Below are 24,500 nucleotides of genomic sequence, written 5' to 3'. Positions count from 1 at the left end.
ATGTAGCCTGGTTTCCAGGCTCACCCTCTGCAGGTAACTACACTGAGTGTGACCACAAAGGGCCCTCTGGACTGTGCTCTGTGGGGTCACCAAGGCCAACATGCCTATTCCCCTGGCCTGGTTGGGTGCCCATGGACCACAGCCCACAGAGACCCTGAGGGCAGGATTATATCCATGGACTTTTCTCCCAGCATTTCCTGCCATTCCATCCTTTTCTCACTGTTCAGAGTGCAAGTTCCTGAGTTCTGGAACAGTTGGAGAGCTGGGAGCAGGCCCGGGCCATCCCCTGGCCAATAACTGCTGCAATAAACAGATGCTACAGTCACTACTGGGGCTTCCCAGGGGGTGCTAGTGGTAAAGAATCTGTTTGCCAATGCAGGAGACATAAGAGGTTCAGGTTCGATCCCTGGGCTGGGACGATCCCCTGGAGGACAGTATGGCAACCCACTCCACTATTCTTGCCTGGAGAATCCCATGGACAGAGAAGCCTGGTGGGCTACAGTCCATGGGGTCACAAAGAGTCAGACACAACTGAAGTGACTTAGCATGCACAATTACTCTAGGGAGGGGTTCTGCCAACACAAACCACCCACAGGTTTGTGCACTCAGAGCACTGATCTGGGGGTAGTACTAGCGGTAAACTGAAACCCATCTTTCCACCAAATGCCAAATGAACGGGGTTTTAAACACTGACTCCTCCTGGGAGCCCTGGGCCACTATTAGAGCAAACCAAAACCACTGGTGTTATGCCAAAGGTGAAGGTTTTGGGGGCCAAAGGAATGCTTAAGACTCTGTGACCCATTGCTACCAGGACAGCAGAAAGTATGGGCCTCTTTTTGTCTTCAAATGTACTTATTAAAAATACCAACATGGGCTATGGAAAGAAAATACTGTAGCATATGACCCTACCACACATTCTAATTTTGAAGACCCAGAAGGTACAGACATTCTTTACAGGGGTTTCCAGGCAAACCCCACGCTCCTCTCACTCTCAAAAGAGTAAGGAATTGGCTCTGATTCTCCTTCACCTTGACATCCAGGTGGGGCCATGTCACCAACCACTCCAGGCGGCTGGGAGAACAGGACTGTGGGTACTAAAGACAGTATTTTATTATGTGAAATCATTGGTCAAGTGTGACTAGTACAACTTCAGAAAGGTTATTCTTATCCCTGCTCAGCTTGTGCTGTGCTGTGCTAAGTCACTCCAGTCGTGTCCAGCTCTTTACAACCCTATGGACTATAGCCTGCCAGGTTCCTCTGTCCATGGGGATTCTCCAGGCAAGAATACTGGAGTGAGTTGCCATGCTCTCCTCCACGGGATCTTCCTAATCCAAGGATCGAACCTGAATCTCTCATATCTCCTGCATTGGCAAGCAGGTTCTTTACCACAAGCGCCACCCAGGAAGCCCCTGCTCAGTTTGCAAATGACCAAATTTCCATCATCCATCTGTTGTCCAAAGTGTGGGTAAAGAATAGCAAGGAAAGGGAGTTCCCTTGCAGGACTCTATGCTTTCACTTTCAAGGGCTTGGGTTCAATTCCTGGTCTAGGAACTAAGATCCCACAAGCCACGAAGCAAGGCATCAAAAAAAAAAAAAAAAAAGCATGGAAAAAGGCAGAAGGAACCCTCACAAACCCATGCTGTTCTGCTCACCAGGCTCATCAGAAGTGCAACAAACCTGGAGAAGGAACAAGCAGGAGACCCCTTCCCTCCGCCACGGTCAGAAATCTCTGGGATAAACCTGAAATCTTTGTTGAATGAATAAGCCAATGAAAGAATAAAGTTGAGATGAAAAACAGAAATGGAGTTGGAAAAGCCTTTGGAAATTCCCAGGGTCGCCCTGAAAGACTGAAGCTTGGGCTTTATGTTTCCCAGAATGTCGCCCTGTCTGGGAGTTCTTTTAGTGGCTTTTGTCAACACAGGATACTGTATGCTGTCTCTCTGTATTCAGGTAAAGCGTGCTATCTTCACACCAATTACATGGAGCTTCTGCTCTGTCTGCCCCAACCCTGTGGAAGCACTCCAGGACCCAATGGCATGAAAATGCAGAAAATTAGCCCTGGCTTCCTAAATGCTCTTGCTTCCACAACCACATTCTTCTTCATTGACTCACTTGTTATTTCTGTGCACACGACCTACAAGGCCACCCCCACCTTCCCAAACCTTTCCTGTGACGACCATTCGTGAGTCTCGAGTACAATTCCCAGTTCATACAAATATTATCATCATGGCTACAATTTCCCCACTTCACTCCGCAGCTAATAACTCCTGTGGATAAATATCTCCTTGCAGGCCATCAGCTGAGGTTACAAGCTGCGGACCAGCAGTGCCCTCCGGTCTCCCCAGCAACGGAAGCACGGGTCAGCGGGCCTGTCTGTGCTAACAGTCACTCCCTCCCTCTCTTCTGTCCCATGCAATAAATTCTGCCTCGCAGACACTGAGACAAAAGCTGAGGTACACTGATTGCCATGGTTGCAAGCTACTGATATAGCCCGTGATTACCCTTGGTAAACAGCGCTTTACAAATCCAGCACACATTATTATTCCTTTTTTTTTAAAAAAATAGGGAGAGACACTACATTTCTGAGAAAATGTTGGCCAAGTAGAAATGTCATTTATTACAAGAAAAAAAATTTCAATGGCATCTACTTAAGAATGAAATGCCCCACCCCAATCCACCCCCTCCACCACAGCCAATGCACAGCCTGCCTAAGGCTGAGGGTGCCTCTAGGACAAGTCTCTCGTGAGATTTTGCATCCCTCCCCCACCACCACCAGAGGGGCACAGAAAACTGCCTGCAAAAGCAGGAACAGAATTCCAGATTCCTGGTTTCTACTGTGCTGTTAGCATAGTCCCTGTATCCCATAGGGATGCACCCACATACCTTGGGGATCTCAAGTTCACACTCAATTTAAATCCAGTAATTGCCTCACTGAAAGGACCTCCAGCATTCAGCTGCATTTTCACTGACACACAGCAGAGCGGGGCGGAGGGAGGGATCAAAGTGGCTTCCTTTGCGACTTCCACCCTGGGCTCATTTTCCTCTCCACCTCTCTCATGGTCATTGCCCAACATCTTCAGTATCCCGACCTCTCTTCCAGAACAATGATCCCCATGCTTCTGCAGTGAGGGGATACTCTCCTTTCCTCTGATACCTCTGAACTGACAAATCAGACCAGGCGGAAGGGACTGGGCTGGCAAGAGGGGTAAGGAGGATGTTGGACCCCCAGTAGTGAGTAGGAAGGGCAGAGGAATAGAGAGGGATGGTGAGCAGTCTGCAATCAAAGAGTTACTGCCAACCTGTTGGGTACCCAGGCTGCAGAGCCCCATTCCCTCATTAAATGTGAGCTTTCGCTCCCAGCTATTATCCAAGACACTTCCCATTGCTGGCATGAGGAATTTCTGCCCCAAGTCTATCAATCACATCCCTCTTTGTCACTTTCACAGCGTTTTTCACATGAGAAAAACCTTCAATGCAAACAAGCCGCCAGTTCTTTAAGCAGAAAGGAAATAAATGCATGATCATAAATATGCAATAAGCATCATGAATTGAGAAAGGAATTTAGCTCCCTAAGATTTCTCTCCTTCCTCCCGGCCCACTGCCCCATTTTCTATTGCTTTCCAATTCGTCACTGCTTTTGTCTCTCATCAAATGCCAGGGGGCCAGACGGCTGCTTGGTCTGTGATGTGATCCGTTTTCTTTTTATAGCAAAAGGTCTATGGGGTTTTCTTGAAGATTTATAACAAGGTCCCCTGGTACCGATATCTCAAAGCCACCGCATTCAGTCTCCTAACAAGGCAAAAAATATTTTAGAAGAAATCTGCACACAAAAGTCCCAGCCAGGCATTACGCACAGCCCACCCAGAGATGGTCCGCAGGCACTCTGGTTAGGGAGCACCATCAGTTAAGATAACTCTCTGTGCTTCTACTGGTCCAAACCCTGTGTTGAGGAGAGATTGTACTCACATCTGGGGGTCTGTCCTCCCCGTTCTACATCGTGGTCTGTTGCTGGAAAAATCACGGTCAGTTCTTTCTTGGAGATCATTAGCTTTCTAGCACTGTCACGCCCAAGGGTCCGCAGTGATTTACGTTACAATGCTCGCTGCCTTTTCCCCTTGAGCTTCCTCAGCCAACACCGGCCAGATCACATGGAAAAGCATACTAGGACATCCATCCAGCTCGCAATGTTTTGTGGCTTCCTAGGCTGCCCGGCACAGCTTCTCAAAGTCCTGGGTCTTCAGATTTTGTTGGACTGCTCCCTCCTGCTGGCAGAGGACCTGTAACACCGCTCTGATCAAAGAGTCAGGGAATAATTCACAGATGGGTGGAATGCTTGTCAATGATGTTCAGACGACAGAGAAACGAAGTCTGCATTCTTTCAGCAGTAAAACAGAGATGAATGCACAGGTTGTAAAGGAGGGGGGATATGAGAAGAGTTGAAATCTGTAAAGAACTGTCTTTAGAACAGCAATTAGGGAGATGTTCACTTTGTGGGAACAGCAGAGACCCAGAGACTCTCCCAACCCAGCCCTTTAGGCAGAGGGTTCCAACACAGGGACCGCAGCAGCACAGGAGACTAGGGGCTGGTTGAGAAACTGTTCCCAGTGTTTGTGAACTGATAGTTTGTCTCAGAAATCCTCCTCTGAACAGAGTCTCTGCAGGAAAAGCGGAAGGGAGAAGGCAGGGAGCTCTTTCAAGGGCTGTCAATGGCCCTCTACATCACAGGTGCATCTTCCAGACCACTTGTTGAAGCAGCAGAAAACCAACTTCCCAACTTGAGTAATCACAGAAAGGAAGAGGGGTTTGAGTTTGACCTGTGCTAATATTACTATTTTTTCCCCTCATTCCTAAAGCCAGAACTGTTGATCCTGGAGATGGGAAAATGACTATCAACAGGAACCCTCTGAATACCCTTTCTGCCCAAAACCCTGCCCCCATTTCCCCGAGGGCAGCAGCTCCTATGGGCAGGGGGCTGATTCTGCTTTGGCCAGTGTTCGGCTTATACCAAGGGCAGGAAAATAGCTAGCAACCGCGGCTGGTGTGCTGCAGCAAGAATGAATTCCCTGGGGAGACCAAATGCCTGTAGAATGACATTCCTATTTTTAATGCAAGACCTTTATACTAGTTTAGCCAAAAGTGATCACTGCTGGGTTACTGCAACCACTACTGGAGGACCAATGAGCTTAGAACACAGATGCATGCGACGCGTTCCCTACTTTGAAGAAACCCATCATCTGGCCCCGATCAGCCTTGATCATGGCCCAAAAGGCCAGATGCCAGCTGAGAACCGTACACTGAATGCGACAGAAGTATAAAGCAAGGAGTGGTTCATCTGCTCAGAGGCCCTGGGACATTTCCTTCTGAGAAACCGACTCCAGAGTCAGGGACCCTTAACACAACACTGTTGACGAGGACAGGACAACACTGGTTGCTCACGAGCCTGGTGTTCACACGTGCTGTCTGCAAAAGGCAGGGACAGACAGGCAAGTTTTGAGCAAGCCCATCACGGCTAAGGAACAGGTATGGTGATTTCCTGAGAATATCTCACGTACAGTAACTACTCTCTTCTGAATCTAACATTTACTGGATTTTTCAAATAATCACCTCCGCAGGAGACATAGAGAGGTTGTTGCAGTGAAAGTTGAGTGACATCTGGATACTATTTAGGAAACCTATGACATACCCCACCATCAAGAAAAGCTGCTGGCAAATGTCAAAATACTACCGGCGGTACAAGGATACACCACTGAATAAAGATGGGACTGATAGGAGGCTTGTGATGTAGAAACCTCTCCTTTTTACATAGGGCAACGATAATTACTTTTTGGTTGTCTGGTACTGCTAGATCACCAGAGCTGCCAAGTTGGGGCTGGATACTCACATCACATAGCAAATGCCCCACAATCCAGATGCAGTGCCATCCACTTGCGAGCCTTCTGCTGCTCCGTCTCCCCTGCGACAAGATGATCACTCACTGATCTGTTCTCCTACAGTTTTCTGTAAGCCCTGCTATGGGCTGACTTGTGTCACCCCCAAATTCATGTACTGAAGCCCTTAGTGTGACTGTATTTAGAAATTAAGGTAAAACAGGACCTCCCAGCTGGCTCAGTGCTAAAGAATCCTCCTGCCAATGCAGGAGACGCAGGAGACATGGGTTCAATCCCTGGGTCAGGAAAGATTCCCCTGGAGGAGGAAATGGTAACCCACTCCAGCTTTCTTGCCTGGAAAATCCCATGAGCAGAGGAGCCTGGTGGACTACAGTCCATGGGGTCACAAAGAGTCAGAAATGACTTACAGACTGAACACAAGCATAAGCAAGGTAAAATGAGGTTCTAAGGGTAGGGCCCTGATCTGATAGGATGAGTGTCCTTCTAAGGAGAGACACCAAAGAGTCTCCTGTTCACTCTCTCCCCTGCCTCTCTCATACCTCTCTTTCATACCTGCACCCCTTCCTCCAAGCCATGCTCATAGGAAACGCCATGGAAGGACAGCAAAAAAAGCAGTCATCTGCAAGCCAGGAAGATCCTTATCAGAACCAAACTCTGCTGGACTTTGATCAGGGGCTTCCAGCCTTCAGAACTACCAAGAAATGAATTCTTGCCAGGGAAGCCACCCGGTCTACAGTCCCTTGTAAAGGCGGCCCTAGTGACTAAGACCTGAGCTCACCTCACTCTGTCATTTGCTGGCGTGGGCTCAAGGTTGGTCTTCCTGGTTACACTGAACTCCTTGAAGGCAGAAACCCTATTTTGTTTATCTTGTTTCTCCAGTGCCTACACAGTTCCCAGAACATAGTTAGCCTTTAATGTCTGTTCAATAGATGCTAGAAAAGCTAATAATCAATTGCTTTTTCTAAGCATTACTTGGTCTTCAGGAGTCTGTGCATCCCACAAGAAACAGAGGAGGTGCCAACTAAGTCAACTAGTATTTTGTTTTTCGGGGGGTTGACTTTTTCCTTTTTCCTTTCCCCAAAGATTAAGCAGGGTATGGCTGCAAAACCTCCAAGAGATAACAACTGGGGGGTGGATTCCTTCTTCCCTCTCTCTTCCTCCTCAAAATAGAGGACAGCAGCTCCTGGGACCCTAGGAATTACCAATCTCAAGTGACAGGTGTGTCAGCACTGGACGGCACCATAGCCACCCCCAGAATTTTCTTCTCACTGTCCTCAACCTCTGTTGGGTAAAACCCACAAATGCTAAAGGTAACCCTACACAACAAATACCAAATGACAATAAAACCAACCTCAGAGAGTAGTCCAGCTGTCATATATCCATATGACAGCTCTTACCCACTCCAACTTGCTTTGATCTGGCTTCTTTCTACCCCCCGTTTTCTTGCTAAACCATCCCCGATGCTGTGGTTGTTGATTCTGTGATGTATGAAGCATTCATTGAAGAGATAGTCACAAAGAACTACAGGAACTCAGCAAGAGCTTTCCTTCTTGGTGTGCTGGGGTGAAAGGAGGTCAGGAATGTTCTTACAGAGAAGGTCATAGTTGAGCTGGGTCTTGGAGGACTAGAGGATTTTGTTAGGGAGAGAAGTGGGCGAGGGCATGAGCAGAGGAAACAGCCAAGAACGAAGGCAGAGTCGTCCGAAAGTGTAGCAAAGAGGAGCAAAGAGACTTGCTTCAGGACTTCCGCAGTGGTCCAGTGGCTAAGACTCCACGCTCCCAATGCAGGGGGCCTGGGTTCAATCCCTGGTCAAGGAACTAAATCACACATGCTGCAAACATCAAAGACTGGAGGCCCCACCTGCTGCAACTAAGACCTGGTGCAGCCAAAATAAAAATAAAAATATATATACATAAAAAGAGAGATGCTGCAGCTGGAGCTTATAACACATAGGCAAAGACCACAGATGACACTGCAAAGTCAGGCTGTGGAAAAATTTTCACATCATGCCAAAGACACTGGACTATAACTTGCATGTGTGATGGGAACCCTAGATGTTGGTAAGAAGAGAGACTGGTCAGATTTGTACACAGCTTGGAACTCAAACACACAAGATTGGATTAGTCATAATTACGGGTTCATGCTACACTTTCAAGTATGTATACAGCCTTCTCTTCTTTCCTTTGCTTTTTTTTAATTCCTTTTGCACTTCTTTCTTTCAATTTTACCTAATACACTTTACTTTTTAGAGCAGTTTTAGGTTTATAGAAAAACTGAACAGAGAGTATAAAGAGGTTCCTTATAGCTCTTAACCCACACTCTGGCCCTCGAACTCACCATAGTGCCCCCTATTATTAACATCTTGTATTAGTGTGGTACTGTTATAACTGATGAGTCAATATTGACTCATTAACTAAAGCCCATGTTTGTATAGCGTTCACTCTGTGCTGTTCAGGTCCTTGGGTCTGCACAAATGTATAATAACATATACCCACCATGACAGTATCACACATAAGAGCTTCACTGGATTAGTGCTCCACCATTCATCCCTCCCTCCCCCACAGCCCTTGACAGCCACTGATCCTTCTACTGTCTCTAAAGTGTTGTTTTTTCCAGAATGTCATAGAGTTGGAATCATACAATATGTCACCTTTCCAGGCTGGCTCTTTTCACTTAGTAATGTGCATTGAAGGTTCCTCCCTGTCTTTTCATGGCTTGATAACTCTTTAAGTGCTGAATAATATTCGATAGTATGGATGTACCAGAGTTTAACTATTCACCTACTACAAGACATCTTGGTTGCTTTCAAGTTTTCACAATGATGGATAAAGCTGCTATAAACATCCAAGGATAAATAAGCCACAGGGATGTAATATACAGGATAAGGAATATCATCGATAATATTGTAATAGTTTTGTATGGGGATAGATGGTTACTAGATTTATTGTGCTGATCATTTCATAAGGTATGTAAAAGTCAAATCACTGTGTAGTTCACCTAAAACTAACACAATACTGATACATATGTCAGCTATATTTCAATTTAAAAACTCTACATGCATATTTTTGTGTGTACATAAGTCTTCATCTCATTTGGGTAACTACCAAGGAATACAATTGCTGAATCATATGGTAGGACAGTGTGTAGTTTTTTAAGAAGCTGATGTGCTGCATGCTAAGTTGCTTTAGTCATGTCCGACTCTGTGTGACCCTATGGACTGGAGCCCTCCAGGCTCCTCTGTCCATGGGATTCTCCAGGCAAAAATACGTGCCTTCCTCCAAGGGATCTTCTCAACCCAGAGACTGAACCTGTGTCTCTAAAGTCTCCCGTATTGGCAGGCGGGTTCTTTACCACTAGTGCCACCTGGGAAGCCCAGAAACTGCTGTAGTGCCTTCCAAAGTGGCTGCAATAATCTGCATTGTAACAGCTGATTTTACATTGACTAGCTGCCAAGCACAAGGGTAACCTTCAGTTCTCACGTTACATGATTTCTCTGTTGCATTAGACACTGCTACCATCTCTCCTTCATCACACTTCCTCCTCCTCTGGCTTCCGTGACCCACTCTCTCCTCATGCTCCGTGGACTATTTCTTCATCCAAGGGCTCTTCTTTCACTGGTCCCATAAGTGTTGCAGGTCCTGAGATTCTATCCCGTATTATCTTCTCTGCTCATTTTCCTCTCTAGAAGATCTCAGTACCGACATATCCCCCACACCTGCTGCCCACACGCTCCTCTGCTGCCTAGAAACGGATTGCTCCAAATCTTCTTTAGCCTCAATCACTCTCTAAAGCTCCCTTTTTTTAAAACACCCAACCATTTACCAAATACCCAGACATCTTACTCAGATGTTCCCCATCAACATGCTAACAGCCAAATCACCATTCTTCTGTCCAAACCCATTCCTTTGCCTGTGTCCCCTTTTTGGTGAGGGGCCCCATTTTCCATCTGTCTGCCTGTTTCCCTCATCTGGAACCACCCTCCCTTTCCTCTTAATTCTTCTTTCCCCATCCCGACATACAACAATTTACCAAATCCTCCTGGTTTGAGACAGTAAGACAGAGATTTAAAATGCAAATTCTGGGGACTTCTCTGGTGGTCCAGTGGTTAAGAATCCACTTTGCAATTCAGTGGAGGTGGGTTAGATCCCTGGTCAGGGAACTAAGATGCCACATGCTGCAGGGCAGCTAAGCCCAGGTACTGCGTGCTGCAACATAAACCTGATGCAGCCATAAACAAACAAACAAAATTTTTAAAAAAATAAAATGCAAGCTTTGAAGTCGGATTTCCTGGGCTCAAATCCCAGTTTTGCACTTAAAATGGGCAAATTACCTACTTGATTCTAAGCCCACTTCCTTGTGTATAAAACAGAGAGAATAATAATCCCTAACTGATTGGGTTGTTGCAAAGGTTGAATGAGATAATACATAGGCTATCCCATAGGCTGGCACGTACAAAGCGCTCAGTAAATATTAAGCATGGCTGTATGGTTATTGCTTAACTGTTCTTGACTTGTTCTTTCTTCTCTAGCTGCACTGCCCCAGCCTTCACTCGGTTATCATTTCTCACCTGAACTGTCACAGTGGTCTCCAGCTGGATGCTGAAGGTATTTTCTGAAATTCTTCTAAACTGAGAAGTTGGGATGAAAGAGGTGATGTAAGTTTTTGCTTGCCTAATAGAATCTGCCTCTGTAGATGAGTTCTTGCCTAGGAACTGGTTAGAAGCCAAAGCCAGACTAATGTTCAGGATTCACAGAGTGAATATATATTGGCCTGAAATGTATCTTGGATAAAAGATGACTTTGTTGAGATCAGCCCAACCTGACCAGAGAGTTGGTAGGATTACTTAAGCTTGACTCTCAGGAAAGACAGCCACTGAGCCAACAGTGGTTAAATTCTCTCTCCTCTTAGAGACCACTGAGCCAACTTCAGGTAAGTTCCCCTTTCTCATGTATTAGTTTTAGAAGAAAAGGAGTCATGAGAAACTCAGCCTTCTCCTCCAGTTGTTTCAAGATGGCAAAGTCGGAGTACAGACAGCTAAGCTGCAATGCGGGAGGAGCCATGGACACCGTGCCTATCTGCCTAGCAGGGGTCTGCTGGGTGGTGGGGTCTGCTGAGTGGTGGGGTCTGCTGAGTGGTGGGGTCTGCTAGGTGGGGGTCTGCTGGGTGGTGGGGTCTGCTGAGTGGTGGGGTTTGCTGGTGAGGGGTCTGCTAGGTATTGGGGGTCTGCTGGGTGGTGGGGTCTGCTGGGTGGTGGGGATCTGCTGGGTGGTTAGGGTCTGGGCCTTTGGTGCCAATTATTTTGCCTTGTCTGCGGACCTCTCCTCTCAACAAAGATAGTTTCGTGTAAACAAACCATCCAGGGGGCTTGGAGTTTGTAGGGCTAAAGTTTGCAGGTGGAAGCTGTTCTGCCATGTTGGTCTCCCTGCCTCAATTCCCTCCCCTGACTCAGTGTATGTGATCACTGGTGTCAGAATGTTCTTTGCACAGCACAATGTGATCGTGTTTTTCCTCTGCTACAATCCTCAGTGACTCACAGTCCCCCAGCACCAAGTTCAGGGATACACAAACCCATGCGTAGTCTGGTCTCAGCCCGTCTGCACCACCTCTTCTTCTGACCCATCCACCCACCCATCCTGTACCCTCGCTTGGCCACAAGGGTGCTCAGGTCACCTTGAAAGCACCACCCTGTTCTTTTTGCTTAGAATGACCTTTAGATCTTTCCCAAACTCCTCCTTATCCTTCAAACCTGATTCTAGGCGTCCTTCTCAGAAGATTTTGCCTTGATTTCAGACTTCAGGCTTTCAGAACGTGGGAGAATAAATTCTGTTGTCGGAAGCCAGTTAGTTTGTGGTGATTTGTTGCAGTGGCCGTAGGAAATGAGTACAAATGCCTTATACATAATGGATGCTTAGTAACTCTTTACCAATGGCCTGTCTGGGTCAATCAACATCACAGGCTGTGATTCTTTTTTTAAAGTCACTCACACACATCCATACCTTCTTGGCCAAAAGCCAGGACTCCATTATGTCACTTCAACATGTATAAATGATACTGTAGCCAAGGGGTCCCTCACTGCTGTGTGAGGGACAATGAGGTTCCAGGGGCTAAGGGTGTTCTACTGATGACATAGTCCTATAAAGCACCCTTCACCCACCCTTTCAGGAAGGAGACACTGGGATGCCAGGAAGCAATGGCTCACCCACGAGGATGGAGGGCCGCCCTCACTGGGGTTGCTCTAGCCAGCAGCCGACTCAGGCTGCAGCCTCGCAGCCTCCCTACAGGAGACACAGAGAGAAAGCCACGTCGGGCTGTCAGTTTCCAATTTTGCACACAAAAAAAACAAAACACGAAGCTGCTCCACTAGCTAGGAATGAAGTGTCCAAATGTAACCCGGCAAACACAACCCCAAATAAGGCAAAGGGAAATCTGGGATTAACAGGAGTGTCATCTACTCAGCAGTAAACACCAACTGTGATTTACCACTGTAATGTGTAATTCCAGCGGATTTCTTCTACTGTATTCCTTGGAGGACATAGGCCTTCTCTCAAGACCATGACTCTTCAGGGAGAAACCATTTAAACTCCACCAACCACACGCAGATTGAACTTGTCTATCAATGTCCGCTAAGTGAATCTCCAGAAATGGTTGCTTTTATCTTGGCTAAACCTGATTTTCATTGCAGGGGTCCCGGTATAGGCAATGACACTGCCAATGAAGTATTTCATTAAAAAAAAAAACAAAAAACATTTATTTGACTGAGCTGGGTATTAGTTGCAGCAGGTGGGATCTAGTTCCCCAACAAAGGATCAAACTCAGGCCTCCTGCATTGGGAGCATGAAGTCTTAGCCACTAGACAGCCAGAGAAGACCCCCACTGAAGAATTTCTGACCATAATGTCCATCTGATCCTAGAAACTCCAGATGCTATGATGCATGGCATCCTCCCCAACCCCATCACCTTTAACCCACACAGCTTTCTCCAATAACTTTTTATCTTTACTTACTTTTTCATTGAAGTATAGTTGATTTACAACGTAGAGTGAGTTTCAGGTGCACAGCGCAGTGATTCAGTTGTACACACACACAAACACAAGATATTGAATATATATATATACACACACAAAAAAAGAAATATTGAGTATAGTTCCCTGTGCTATACAGTAGATCCTTGTCGGTTTTCTTCTTTATATATACTAATGTCCGAAACTCTTCTTAAAAGGTGCAGCTCTCAGCAGCATGTCATGGTTAGATGTGATTTGATGGTAACACTGCCCATCAGCACTGGTCTGGAAAGGCCGCTACAGCATACACACCACTGCCGGCAGAAACTCCACACCTGGCCCCCTCACCTCGATTTCCTTCTGATTCCTCCTGGTGGGTGCAGGACTGGGAAGAAGCAGGAGGAGAAGAGGGTCTATTGAAACCCTCCACCCACAGAGCAAACTACATGACTCTGGGAAAGTTACAGAACTTCCTTGGGCTTTAATGTCCTGGACTGAAAGATGGGGGAAAAAATGGTAGCTGCTGACTTCATGGGCTTCCCAGGTGGCTCAGTGGTAAAGAATATGCCTGCCAATGCAAGAGACGCAGGATCCCTGGACTGAGAAAGTCCCCTGCAGGAGGAAATAGCAACCCACTCTGGTATTCTTGCCTGAAAAATCCCATGGACAGAAGAGCCTGGCAGGCTACAGTTCATGGGGTTGCAAAAGAGTCGACACTACTTAGCAACTAAACAATAGCAACAACTGACTTCAAGGGGCAGCTAGAAGGGCTTGCTGTAGGCACGGACGGCAAGCACTTAGCACAGTACTTACACAGAGTAAGCACTCAGGCAGCTGTGCTTGTGTGCATGTATGAAGTCTACTGGAGGATGAACTTTCTAATTAGATTTGAGTCCTTCCTGCATCTCTTACGCCTTCACCTTTCCTTAGAGTTCCCAGGGGCTGCCCCAGGGAGATCCCATAGCCTTGCTCAGTACACAGCATGATGCAGCATTTGGCTTGGGCACAGAGCTTTGCTGGGAGCAAGCGTCCCTCTCCGTAGATGAGGGGAATCAGGACTTTAAGTGGAGCCAGTGCCTGGGAGGCTCTGCAGCTCTCTCCCTGTCCTCGCATCCTCACACACCGATGATCACACACATGCATATGCACAGTCCACGGCTCAAGAAGACACATCCCACCTGGGGACTCCGACCCCCAGGGAGGTGAGGACCACTGAGGAAGAGGTGGGCTACCCAGGAAGGTCCCGCTGGAAGTCAGCTTCCCTCACGCCAACCTCTCCCTCGGCCTGGTTATTTCTGGTTATCTCCCAGCTGAGAATGTCTCTCAAATTGGTGACTGTTCATATTGTTAAGTTTTAGCCACAAATGAACCATGAGCAAGTCTGCTCCACGAAAGTCCCTCACCCATAACTGCAGCCCATGATAAACATACCACATTGTCATCATCATCAGTCATGGTGCATTATTCAAATTTTAAATTGTGTCTCCTCTTTACAAGGAGAAGAGGTTCCTACGGTGAAGGCAGCGGGAACAACAGTGACCTTGACTTGCTTATTATATGCCAAGAATTGGCCACAGAGATATTCATTTCCAAGAGTTTAAAACAATCTTAAAATAGTTACGTCTCGCAGGATTTTCTCATTATTATTGCCAGATTATTTCCATAATGGAACTATATTTAATTAGCCGAGCCTCAGCAGTCTTCAGGAGATGGGTGACCTGAGGAATGACACGCTGTGAGCCCCTCTGTGTCAGGGTCTGGGTGAAGCCTGGGCCCTCCCCCTTCTGACGGTCTCTAAGAGCATGAGACCGGGCTCTCTCTTCAGCAAAGCCTGAGTCTGGCCTCACTACGCTTGGTGGTGGAGCTTTCAGTCTCGGGCTTGGCTCTTCCTTGCTCTGGGGCCTGGAACCCAGTACCTGGAGAGAATCCACAGACGCTCTCCGGAGTAACAGTTCCTGTCCTAACAGCCCTTCTCCAGGGGTTCTCCCAAAACCTGGGTGAGGCTAGTACTGCGCAGTCTCCAATTTCAGGCAGATGGCCTCTTCAATGATCGTTCATATCCAAAGTCAAAACAAGGAGCACGGTGAGGGGAAGGCAATAGAGGGAAAAAGAAGGGTAAAAGTGGGGAGGTGGGAGGGAGGAACAAAGGAGCAGGGACAGCGTGAGGAGACAGTGAGCACCCCGTGAGGAGGCAGCCACTGCTGGGGACGTGGGGGCGCTGCCCAGTCCCGCCCACCTCCCACTCCTTCCCAAGCTAGGAGCCATCCACCCGGCCCAGTCTCTGCTCATCAGAATTTGTTGAATGAATGCAGGGATTCCTTCTGATTGGATGTGCTTATCACACTTCCATAGTCTGTATCATGTTTCACAATGTTTTATTTTCTGGTGTTCCACATGGCATTTGGGATTGAACCAGGAATTGAACCTGTGCCCCATACGTTGGAACTGAGGAGTCTTAACCACTGAACCTCTGGGGAGGTCCCTAGAACATTTTATTTTAGAATGAAAACTAGAGGTGGAGGAAACCTGGTAACAATTATGTATATGAATATATCCATATGTAATCATATACACACACCTTACACTTTATGGGCTTTCCAGGTGGCACTAGTGGTAAAGAACCTGTCTGCCAATGCAGGAGATGTAAGAAATGTGAGTTTGATCCTTGGGTAGGGACGATCCCCCGGAGGAGGGCATGGCAACCCACTCCAGTATTCTTGCCTGGAGAATCCCATGGACAGAGGAATCTGAAGAGCTACTATTCATAGGGTCACAAAGAGTTGGACTGGACTGAAATGACTTAGCATGCACGCATGCATATATTACATTCTATATTTTAAAATGTATAATTTACCAAAAAAGTGTACAAATCTTAGGTGTACAGCATGTTGAACTTTCAAAAACAGAACAGACCTAGTTTGTGTGAGACTCCAGAGCCAACCAGGGGGCTCTGCAGGACCTTGTTCAACTGAGTAGCCAAGGCACAGCCCACATCCTGCCGCCCAAGTCCCAGCGACTCCTTTGCCAGCCAGAGGAGCGAGCTCTGAGCACCTTGCGCTGCAGCCACTCCTCAGGACCAGAAGCAGGGAAGCTGAGAGCAAGAAACCCCCAGACCCGAACTCAGCCTCTTCCTGTCGCCCGAATCATCAAGATCAACAAGCACCGTTGCTATGGGCTCTAGGCCGAGGTCAAGAACAGGACTGCTTCCAGGTGTGATCAACGGGCAGAAGAAGACCTTCACTATTGGACAGAAGAGGTGGCGGGCACGAGCACTGGCACCAGCTTCCAGCTGGACTTAAAAGATGGCATAATCCTCTGTGAACTCATGAGCAAGCTACAGCCAGACTCAGGGAAGGTCAATGAGTCCTCATTAAACTGGCCTCAGTTGGAGAATACTGCAACTTGATTAAAGCCATCAAACTTACAGCATGAGGCCACATGACATATTTCAAGCAAATGATCTCTCAGAGAATGGAAACACCACCCAGGTTCAGACGATGCTCATGGCCCTAGAAGGTATGACCAAAACAAACGGATTCCATACAACCATTTACACTGGAGCTAAGTACGCAGAAAAACAAGATGTTCTGATGAAGGAAAATTAAAAGCTGGCCAAAGTGTAACCGGTTTGTAGATGGGAGACAACAAATGGGCCAGGCAAGTAGGGAAGACAGCCTGTAAGACGAGGAGGCATCTTTGTGATCCCTAAATGCAAACTGACAAACCTTTGGATCAGACCAAAATTAGTCTGCAAATGGGCACCAACAAAGGAGCCAGGCAGGCAGGAATGTTAGCACTGGGTACCCAAAGGGATATCTAGAAGCTAACATTACAACCCGTGGGCAACTCCACAATTTTTCTACATGTAGGTACCAACAAAGTCGCTTCCCAGAAAGGAATGAGTGTATGGACTTGGGCAGCAAGAGTACGTGCTGCTCCCACAGAACCTGTCATTCACAATGGAAGCCAAGGAACAGGAACCGATGAGTCGGAAATCAGTGACAGCGATTATCAGGCAGAATACCCGGATGAATATTCGTAGTGAGTACTAAGATGACGACCCCAGAGATTACCAATGTGGTGAGCAAGGCACTGATTATTAGATTCACAGAGGAGCTCTGTGTTTAGCCTATTGCTTTTATTCAATGAGAAACAAGCTAGCCTTGAGGAATTTTTATCTTGCCGTCCGAAAACACTATTATGTTCATTGTACCTAACGGAAATAGTGCCTTACGTGCGTTCCTTTTTCTGCCTCTTGCCTAAACAGTTGCCTTTTAGTATTGTGACAGTTAACTCCTACAGCATAACCAATAACTCGCATATGAAGTGAAAAGGAATAATGTGAAAGGGGAGTACTCCTGTACAGTCAATTCTTTTATTAAACATCTACACATTTTTACAGTACTCTACTTAAACCGGTATTTTCAAACAATAGGGAGCTTTTTTCTTTACACTTCAGTATCTGGTTTCCACATGGAAGACTAAACTCACGCCTATAGCTAACTGTAGGCTAAGTTGTCTGTGCACACTCAGTCGTGTCTGACTCTGCAACCCCGTGGACTGCAGCCCACCAGGCTCCTCTATCTATGGGATTTTCCAAGCAAGAATACTGGACTGGGTTGCCATTTCCTTCTCCACGGGATGTTCCTGACCCAGGGATTGAATTCAGGTCTCCTGTGTCTCCTGCATTGGTAGGTGGGTTCTTTACCACTGAGCCACTAACTAACTGGTCTTTGCCAACTAAATTTAAGATGTGGGACTTTAGAAATTTACATATCAATGATTCTACAGTATTGTTTACTCATTTTTAAATAAAGTCCTGATCCGTGTGTATGTGTGGGGGGCGGCGGGACAGAACAGACCTGTGTGAATAGCAGCTTAGTCAAGAAAATAAATTAGCAAAGCCTCCCAGAGCCCTACTCATGCTGTTTCTGACCACTAACCACCCCCCACCCCAAGGGTAACCACTGTCCTGAATTTTAATGTGAAGTTTAGTTCTGTCTATTTTTGAACCTCATATTCTGCTCACGTATTCTTTTTTGCCTGGCTTCTTTCACTCTACATTTGTGAGCTTCTTCTACATTGCTGCTTGTAGTTATACTCCTTTCATTCTCACTGACATATATTATATTCCACCATGTGAATGAATATTCCACCGTTCATGTATCCATTCTTCTACTGATGAGCTTTTGCGTAGTTCTGTGTTTTGTGTATTGAAAACAGTGCTGCTATACACATTCTTACACTCATCTCTTCAGGAGACTTCACAAATAGACGTGTTTACCTAGAGTGGAATTGTTGGGTCCTATGTACACAAACATATGCTCCACTGTAACAGATGATTCTATGCATCTTTCTCACGTTCAATGTACCTTCTTGGTCTATGTGAGTCCCAGAGGCAGGACTGCTGGGCGCTGGGTTTCTATCACCACTGAGAAGCAGTCCATGGCGTCAACAAGTCATGCAAAAAGAATAAACCTTTAACCCTAATTCGTTTTTGCTATTTTTTTTTAATAACTAGGTTGAGAAAGAATAATCACTGCCGGAGTACCAGTAACTGCAAAATGGCCAGCAGAGGAGGCTGACCCAACACAGCGCAGCCCTCCTGTTTAGGCCAACAGCAGCCTTGCCCCGTCCACAGAGAAACAAACTACCCACCCACTGCGTGCTTGCATGCCAAGTTGCTTCAGTCGTGTCTTGACTCTTTTACGACCCCATGGACTGTAGCCCACCAGTCTCCTTGATTTTCCCAAGCAAGAGTATTGGAATGGGTTGCCATGCCCTCCTCCAGGGGATCTTCCCGACCCAGGGATTGAATCCAGGTCTCATGTCTCCTACATTGGTGGGCAGTTTCTTTACCACTAGTGCCACCTGGGAAGCCCATCCATCCACTGGGCCCACAGCAAATGCCCAAATGATGGAAAACAGAGGGCCCTGAGAACGGCATCTCATTTAGCTCATGACTTGTTTTTCTCAAATTAGACTTTAAAAGCACTTGAATGTATTCCAGTGATGGGAGATGAAAGGGAAATGGAAACATAACGATGATTACCATGTAAACCACCTGCTCTCCAGCCACACGCTGAGACTCAGTGTTTCACAAACAACACTGCTTTCCACTGGACAAGGTCAGCAAAATAGTAACAAAGCTCCAAAGGACAAGTCCCCTCAGAGAGCCTGCCTCTCCATATTATGAAGTCTTCTAAACACTGCCTCAGAAACTACTGTATTTTATTTCATATTTTGAGAAGAAGACAAGTTTTCAAGTAAAAGTCCAGTGAAGTCATACAGGGGCCACGTGAGCATTATTCATCACCAAAAGTGGAAACAACTCAAATGTCAATCAGCTGGTGAGTGGACAAACCAAATGTGGTACATAACCATACAATGAAATGCTGTTCAGGCAAAAAAAGGAATGAACCACGGACACCTGATATAACATAGATGGACTTTGAAAACATTAAGCGAAGTAAATGGAAAAAAAAATGTTAGTCATTCAGTTGTGTCCAATTCTCTGCAACTCCATGGTCTGTAGCCCACCAGGCTCCTCTGTCCATGGAATTTTCCAGGCAGGAACTCTGAAGTGGGTAACAATTCCCTTCTTCAGGGCTACTATATATTAAATAGATAAGCAACAAGGATATATTCTATGGCACAAGGAACAGAGCCAGTATTTTACAATAATTATAAATGGAGTACAACCTTTAAAAATGATAAAATCACTATACTGTACTCCTGTAACAGATAATATTGTACATTAACTACACATCAATTAAAAAATAGCATAACCTTCAGAAAACAAGGTGCTAAAAGTCTGGTACAGTGATGACACACAGAGAATGAACAATAGGGCCTTCTCTGACATAAACTGCAGCAATATCTCTTTGGATCTGTCTCCTACAGTAATGGAAACAAAAACAAACAAATGAGATCTAATTAAGCTTAAAAGCTTTTGCATAGCAAAAGGAAACCATAAACAAAATGAAAAGACAACTTACAAAATGGGAGAAAATATTTGCAAATGATGCAACTGACAAGGGATTAAGCTCCAAAATATAGAAACAGCTCATATAGCTCAATATGAAAAAAAAACAAACACCCCAATCAAAAATGGGCAGAAGACCTAAATAGATATTTCTCCAAAGAAGAATGCAGATGGCCAAAAGGCACATGACAAGATGGTCAACATGGCTAATTATTAGAGAGATTCAAATCAAAACTACAATGAGGTATCACCTCATACCAGTCAGAACGTATGTGTGTGAATGTTGGGTCGCTCAGTTGGGTCCGACTCTTTGCAACCTCATGGACTGTAGCCCGCCAGGCTCCTCTGTCCATGGGATTCTCCAGGCCAGAATACTGGAGTGGGTTGCCATTCCCTTCTCCAGGGGATCATCCCAACCCAGTGATCGAACCCAGGTCTCTCCTGCATTGCAGGCAGATTCTTTACCATCTGAGCCACCAGGGAAGACCCACCAGTCAGAATGGTCATCATCAAAAAGTCTACAAATAATAAATGGTGGAGAGGGTGTGGAGAAAAGGGAGCCCTTCTACATTGTTGGGGGGAAGGCAAACTGGTGTAGCCAGCATGGAGAACAGTAGAGAGGTTCTTCAAGAAACTGAAAATAGAGCTACCATATGATCCTGCAATCCCATTCCTGGCATATATCTGGAGAAAAACACAATTGAAAAAGATATATGTACCCTAATATTCACTGAAGCATTATTCACAATAGCCAAGACATGAAAGTAACCTAAATGTTCATTGATGGATGAATACATAAAGATGTGTGGTACATATATATACAATGGAATATTACTCAGTCATTAAATAAAAAGCCAAAACAATGCCATTTCCAGCGACATGCATGGACCTAGAGATTGTCATACTGAGTGAAGTAGGACAGAAAAAAACAAGTATCTATGATATCATATCACTTAAATGCAGAATCTTTAAAAAAAATGATACAAATCAACTTACTGACAAATCAGAAACAGACTCACAGACAGAAAACAAAGTTATGGTTACCAAAAGGGAAAGGTGGGGAGGATAAATTAGGAGTCTGGGATTAACATATACACACTGTGCTGGGCTTAGTCGCTCAATCGTGTCTGACTCTTTGCAACCCCATTGACTGTAGCCCGCCAGGCTCTTTTGTCCATTGGGATTCTCCAGGCAAGAATACTGGAGTGGGTTGCCATGCCCTCCTCCAGGGGATCTTTCTGATCCAGGGATCAAATCCAGGTTGCCCGCATTGCAGGTGGATTCTTTACCAGCTGAGCTACCAAGGAAGCCCCAACATTTACACACTACTGTATACGAAATAGATAATCAATAAGAATCTACTGATAGCACACAGCAGAGAAGGCAATGGCACCCCACTCTAGTACTCTTGCCTGGAAAATCCCATGGACAGAGGAGCCTGGTAGGCTGCAGTCCATGGGGTCGCTAAGAGTCGGACACGACTGAAGTGACTTAGCAGCAGCAGCAGCAGATAGCACACAGAACTATACTCAATATTTTGTAATAACCTATAAAGGGGAAAAAATCTGAAAAAGAGTATGTGTGTATTTGTATATAACTGAATTTGCTGTATACCTGAAAATAACACAACACTGTATACCAACTATACGTCAATAAACACATAAGTAAAAGAAAAAAGAAAATGCCTAGTAAACTAGTGTTGATGATAAAGTGACAGAAATAGCAGACACTAGCTCTTCACAAACATACTTTCGACATCCCTGGGATATACTCTTCAGCGACATCTCTCAGACCCTTTTATCCACTAAAGGGTACAATTTTCTCTATATTACATAAGGAGTTAAACTGGTGAGGCTGCTATTCAGTCAAAGGGGGAAAACCTCCCATAAAGGAAGAAATGTCAATGAGCAGAGAACCAGGGTGGGAAGAGCTCTCTCCAAGGTCCGTGAGGATGAGCTGTCTATCCAGGAGCTACAGCTGGGAGTGCTTGTTGGCTGAGGATCAGCTGGACAAACTGCCCCCTCTTCCTTCCATTCCCCCAAGAAAGCATGCTGAATGCCTTCCCACCCTCTCCCTTCTTCCTCAAGTAAAAGCAAGGATGTTACCACCAGGGCTGTGGACCCAAGAAAAAGCAGATCCCACCACCATACCCCTCAAACTGCTGAGCAAGCTGCTCCTATCGGAGGTGGCAGAAGCAAGTGTAATAATGATGGTTTCTACTGTCCAACAGCCAGCTCTTGCCAGATCAACCACTGTCCCCTACGCCTGCCTCGCCTTGTTACTGAAACACATTCTATGTAATCCCCCAAATAACAAGTTGTAATAGGATCTTTTTAAATTATCATTCTCAACAATGCCAGTAGTACTCCATAAATCAGAAGTTTCCTTAACAGCAATATTCCAGGATGGTAGTTTCAAATTTATCCTGTAATTACCAAGGGCTGCAAAGACTGCCTACAGCAGGACCCTTCTCCATGGTCCTGGGGCCATCTTGGTGAATGCCAGTCACAGTGAGAAGATCCTATGGAACAAGAGCTTCCCTCTATTGTCTTTTTTTCTCTTATTTTTTTCCCCTAAATGTAGCTTATTGCAATTTTTAAAAATCATCACATTGCTTTCAATTTTTAAAAAAATGATGTTTTAGAACATCTTTGGTTTGTTGTACTGTTCCTTTTTCAGAAATTATCTACATATGTATAAAAAATTCTGACTGGTATATTCTAAAATTTCAGGGTTTTGTTGGGTATCAACAGAGCTGTTAAAAATCAGCTGGTTGCAACTCTACTCCAATAAAAAAATCAGCTGGTTAACATTTTAGAGCCAGATAAATTTAGATCCATCCCTTACTGGTTATTTTACTGTAGAGAAGTTACTTCTCTGAGTATCAGCTACTTCTGTAAACAGGATATATTATCAACTTGATAAAATTTTTGAAAATTAAATAAGATCATGTATAAAAACACTATTTTAGAGAAATGAGATAAGGCATGTATCTATCATGCATGAGGGCAACCCACTCCAATATTTTTGCCTAGGAAATCCTATGGACAGAGGAGCCTCGTGGGCTACAGTCCATAGGGTCTTGAAAGAGTTGGACACAACTTAGGACTCAACAACGATAATCTAGAATGCATACAGATGCCAGCTTTCAATAACCACTATTATTATTGCAGCTATATGACTAAACAACCATGCGTGACTCTATTTCAATACTGCTTTCTTCAAGACTTAATCCATCTTTGGGGGTTGGAGACACTTGAAGATACCTGACCTTCTGTGACTGCTGTGAATGTATCTGTCACACAGGAAGTTCTGGGTTTAAATGAAGTATTTCTCTGACCTCACCTTGTCAATAAAGTCCTGTGGAAAATGCTTGTTCTGGACACATTTTGTGCACTACTTCACAATTCTCTCACCTCTGCCTTATTAGCTACAACCAGAACTACCGACCAGGAGAATTACATAGTACCCAGCTGGGATGGAGTTTCTCTGGCACTCAAGGGTGGGACTCCTAGAGGTGTGGGGAGTTTACCCGTATGGAGTGGCCCTGAGATTTGCCACAGGGACACTAGTGCACAAGCCCCACAATCCTGAACTCCCAAATGCCCTTGAACTTTCTGACCAGCAAAGCAGCTCCTTCTTTGGGGAAGAGAGCTGCCCCTTCTTGCCTGGAGACCTGCAAAGAGCTCACCTGAGTCAGCTGCCTCATATGGTGATGCTCCCCTTCCTCAAAATCCTTCCACCCCTCCTGATAATTAGGGCCAGGTCTCAGCACAGCCTGCAGGGAAATTTCCTAGAGACAGTCCCTGCTCCTGCAGGAAAACAGCTTTGTACTAAAGGACTCTCAGGTTCCACTGTTATGTACAGATGGGATGGAGAACGTGTGGGTAAGGAAGGGTTGATGTGGTGAGTGTCAGGCTGGACTGAAGAGACCTTATCAACCAAGAAACACTCTCCTGTAACTAGTGGCTTAGTATCCTGGCACAGACACCTGGTCCTCAAATGTTGGGATGGTTCCTGGAAGCCTAGGCACAAGGAAGGCCTACCGTGAATTAAATGGAGATTCTGGAACTGCCTTGGCATGATATTGAGAGATGAGTTGAAGGTTTGAAGGTTGAAGGGTTAAGACTGGACTTACCACAAGAAAATAAAGAACAGCCCACTATCTGACTATGGGGACTTCCCAGGAGGCATTGGTGGTAAAGAACCCACCTGCCAATGCAGGAAACATAAGAGACATGGGTTCAATCCCTGAGTCAGGAAGATCTCCTGGAAGAAGGCATAGAAACCCACTCCAGTATCCTTGCCTGGACAATCCCATGCACAGAGGAGCCTGGAGGGCTCCAGTCCATAGGGTTGCAAAGAGTTGGACACGTCATGGGAAATAGATGGGGAAACAGTGGAAACAGTGTCAGACTTTATTTTTCTGGGCTCCAAAATCACTACAGATGGTGACTGCAGCCATGAAATTAAAAGACGCTTACTCCTTGGAAGGAAAGTTATGACCAACCTAGATTGCATATTCAAAAGCAGAGACATTACTTTGCCAACAAAGGTTCGTCTAGTCAAGGCTATGGTTTTTCCTGTGGTCACGTATGGATGTGAGAGTTGGACTGTGAAGAAGGCT

General features: G+C 45.7%; 1 protein-coding gene and 1 pseudogene across 1 annotated transcript in view; one reads left to right on the top strand and one right to left on the bottom strand.

The window, feature by feature from the left end:
* Positions 1 to 24,500, bottom strand: part of ANKRD6 (ankyrin repeat domain 6) — a 183,967-nt gene that overhangs the window by 62,594 nt on the left and 96,873 nt on the right. The window lies entirely within an intron of this gene.
* LOC104984829 lies at positions 14,598 to 17,043 on the top strand (annotated as a pseudogene).

This window comes from Bison bison, unplaced genomic scaffold (assembly GCF_000754665.1).
Source record: "Bison bison bison isolate TAMUID 2011002044 unplaced genomic scaffold, Bison_UMD1.0 scf7180017864035, whole genome shotgun sequence".
NCBI lineage: Eukaryota > Metazoa > Chordata > Mammalia > Artiodactyla > Bovidae > Bison > Bison bison.
The sequence above is the reverse complement of the archived record's forward strand: the minus strand, read 5'-3'. Positions and strand labels throughout refer to the sequence as shown.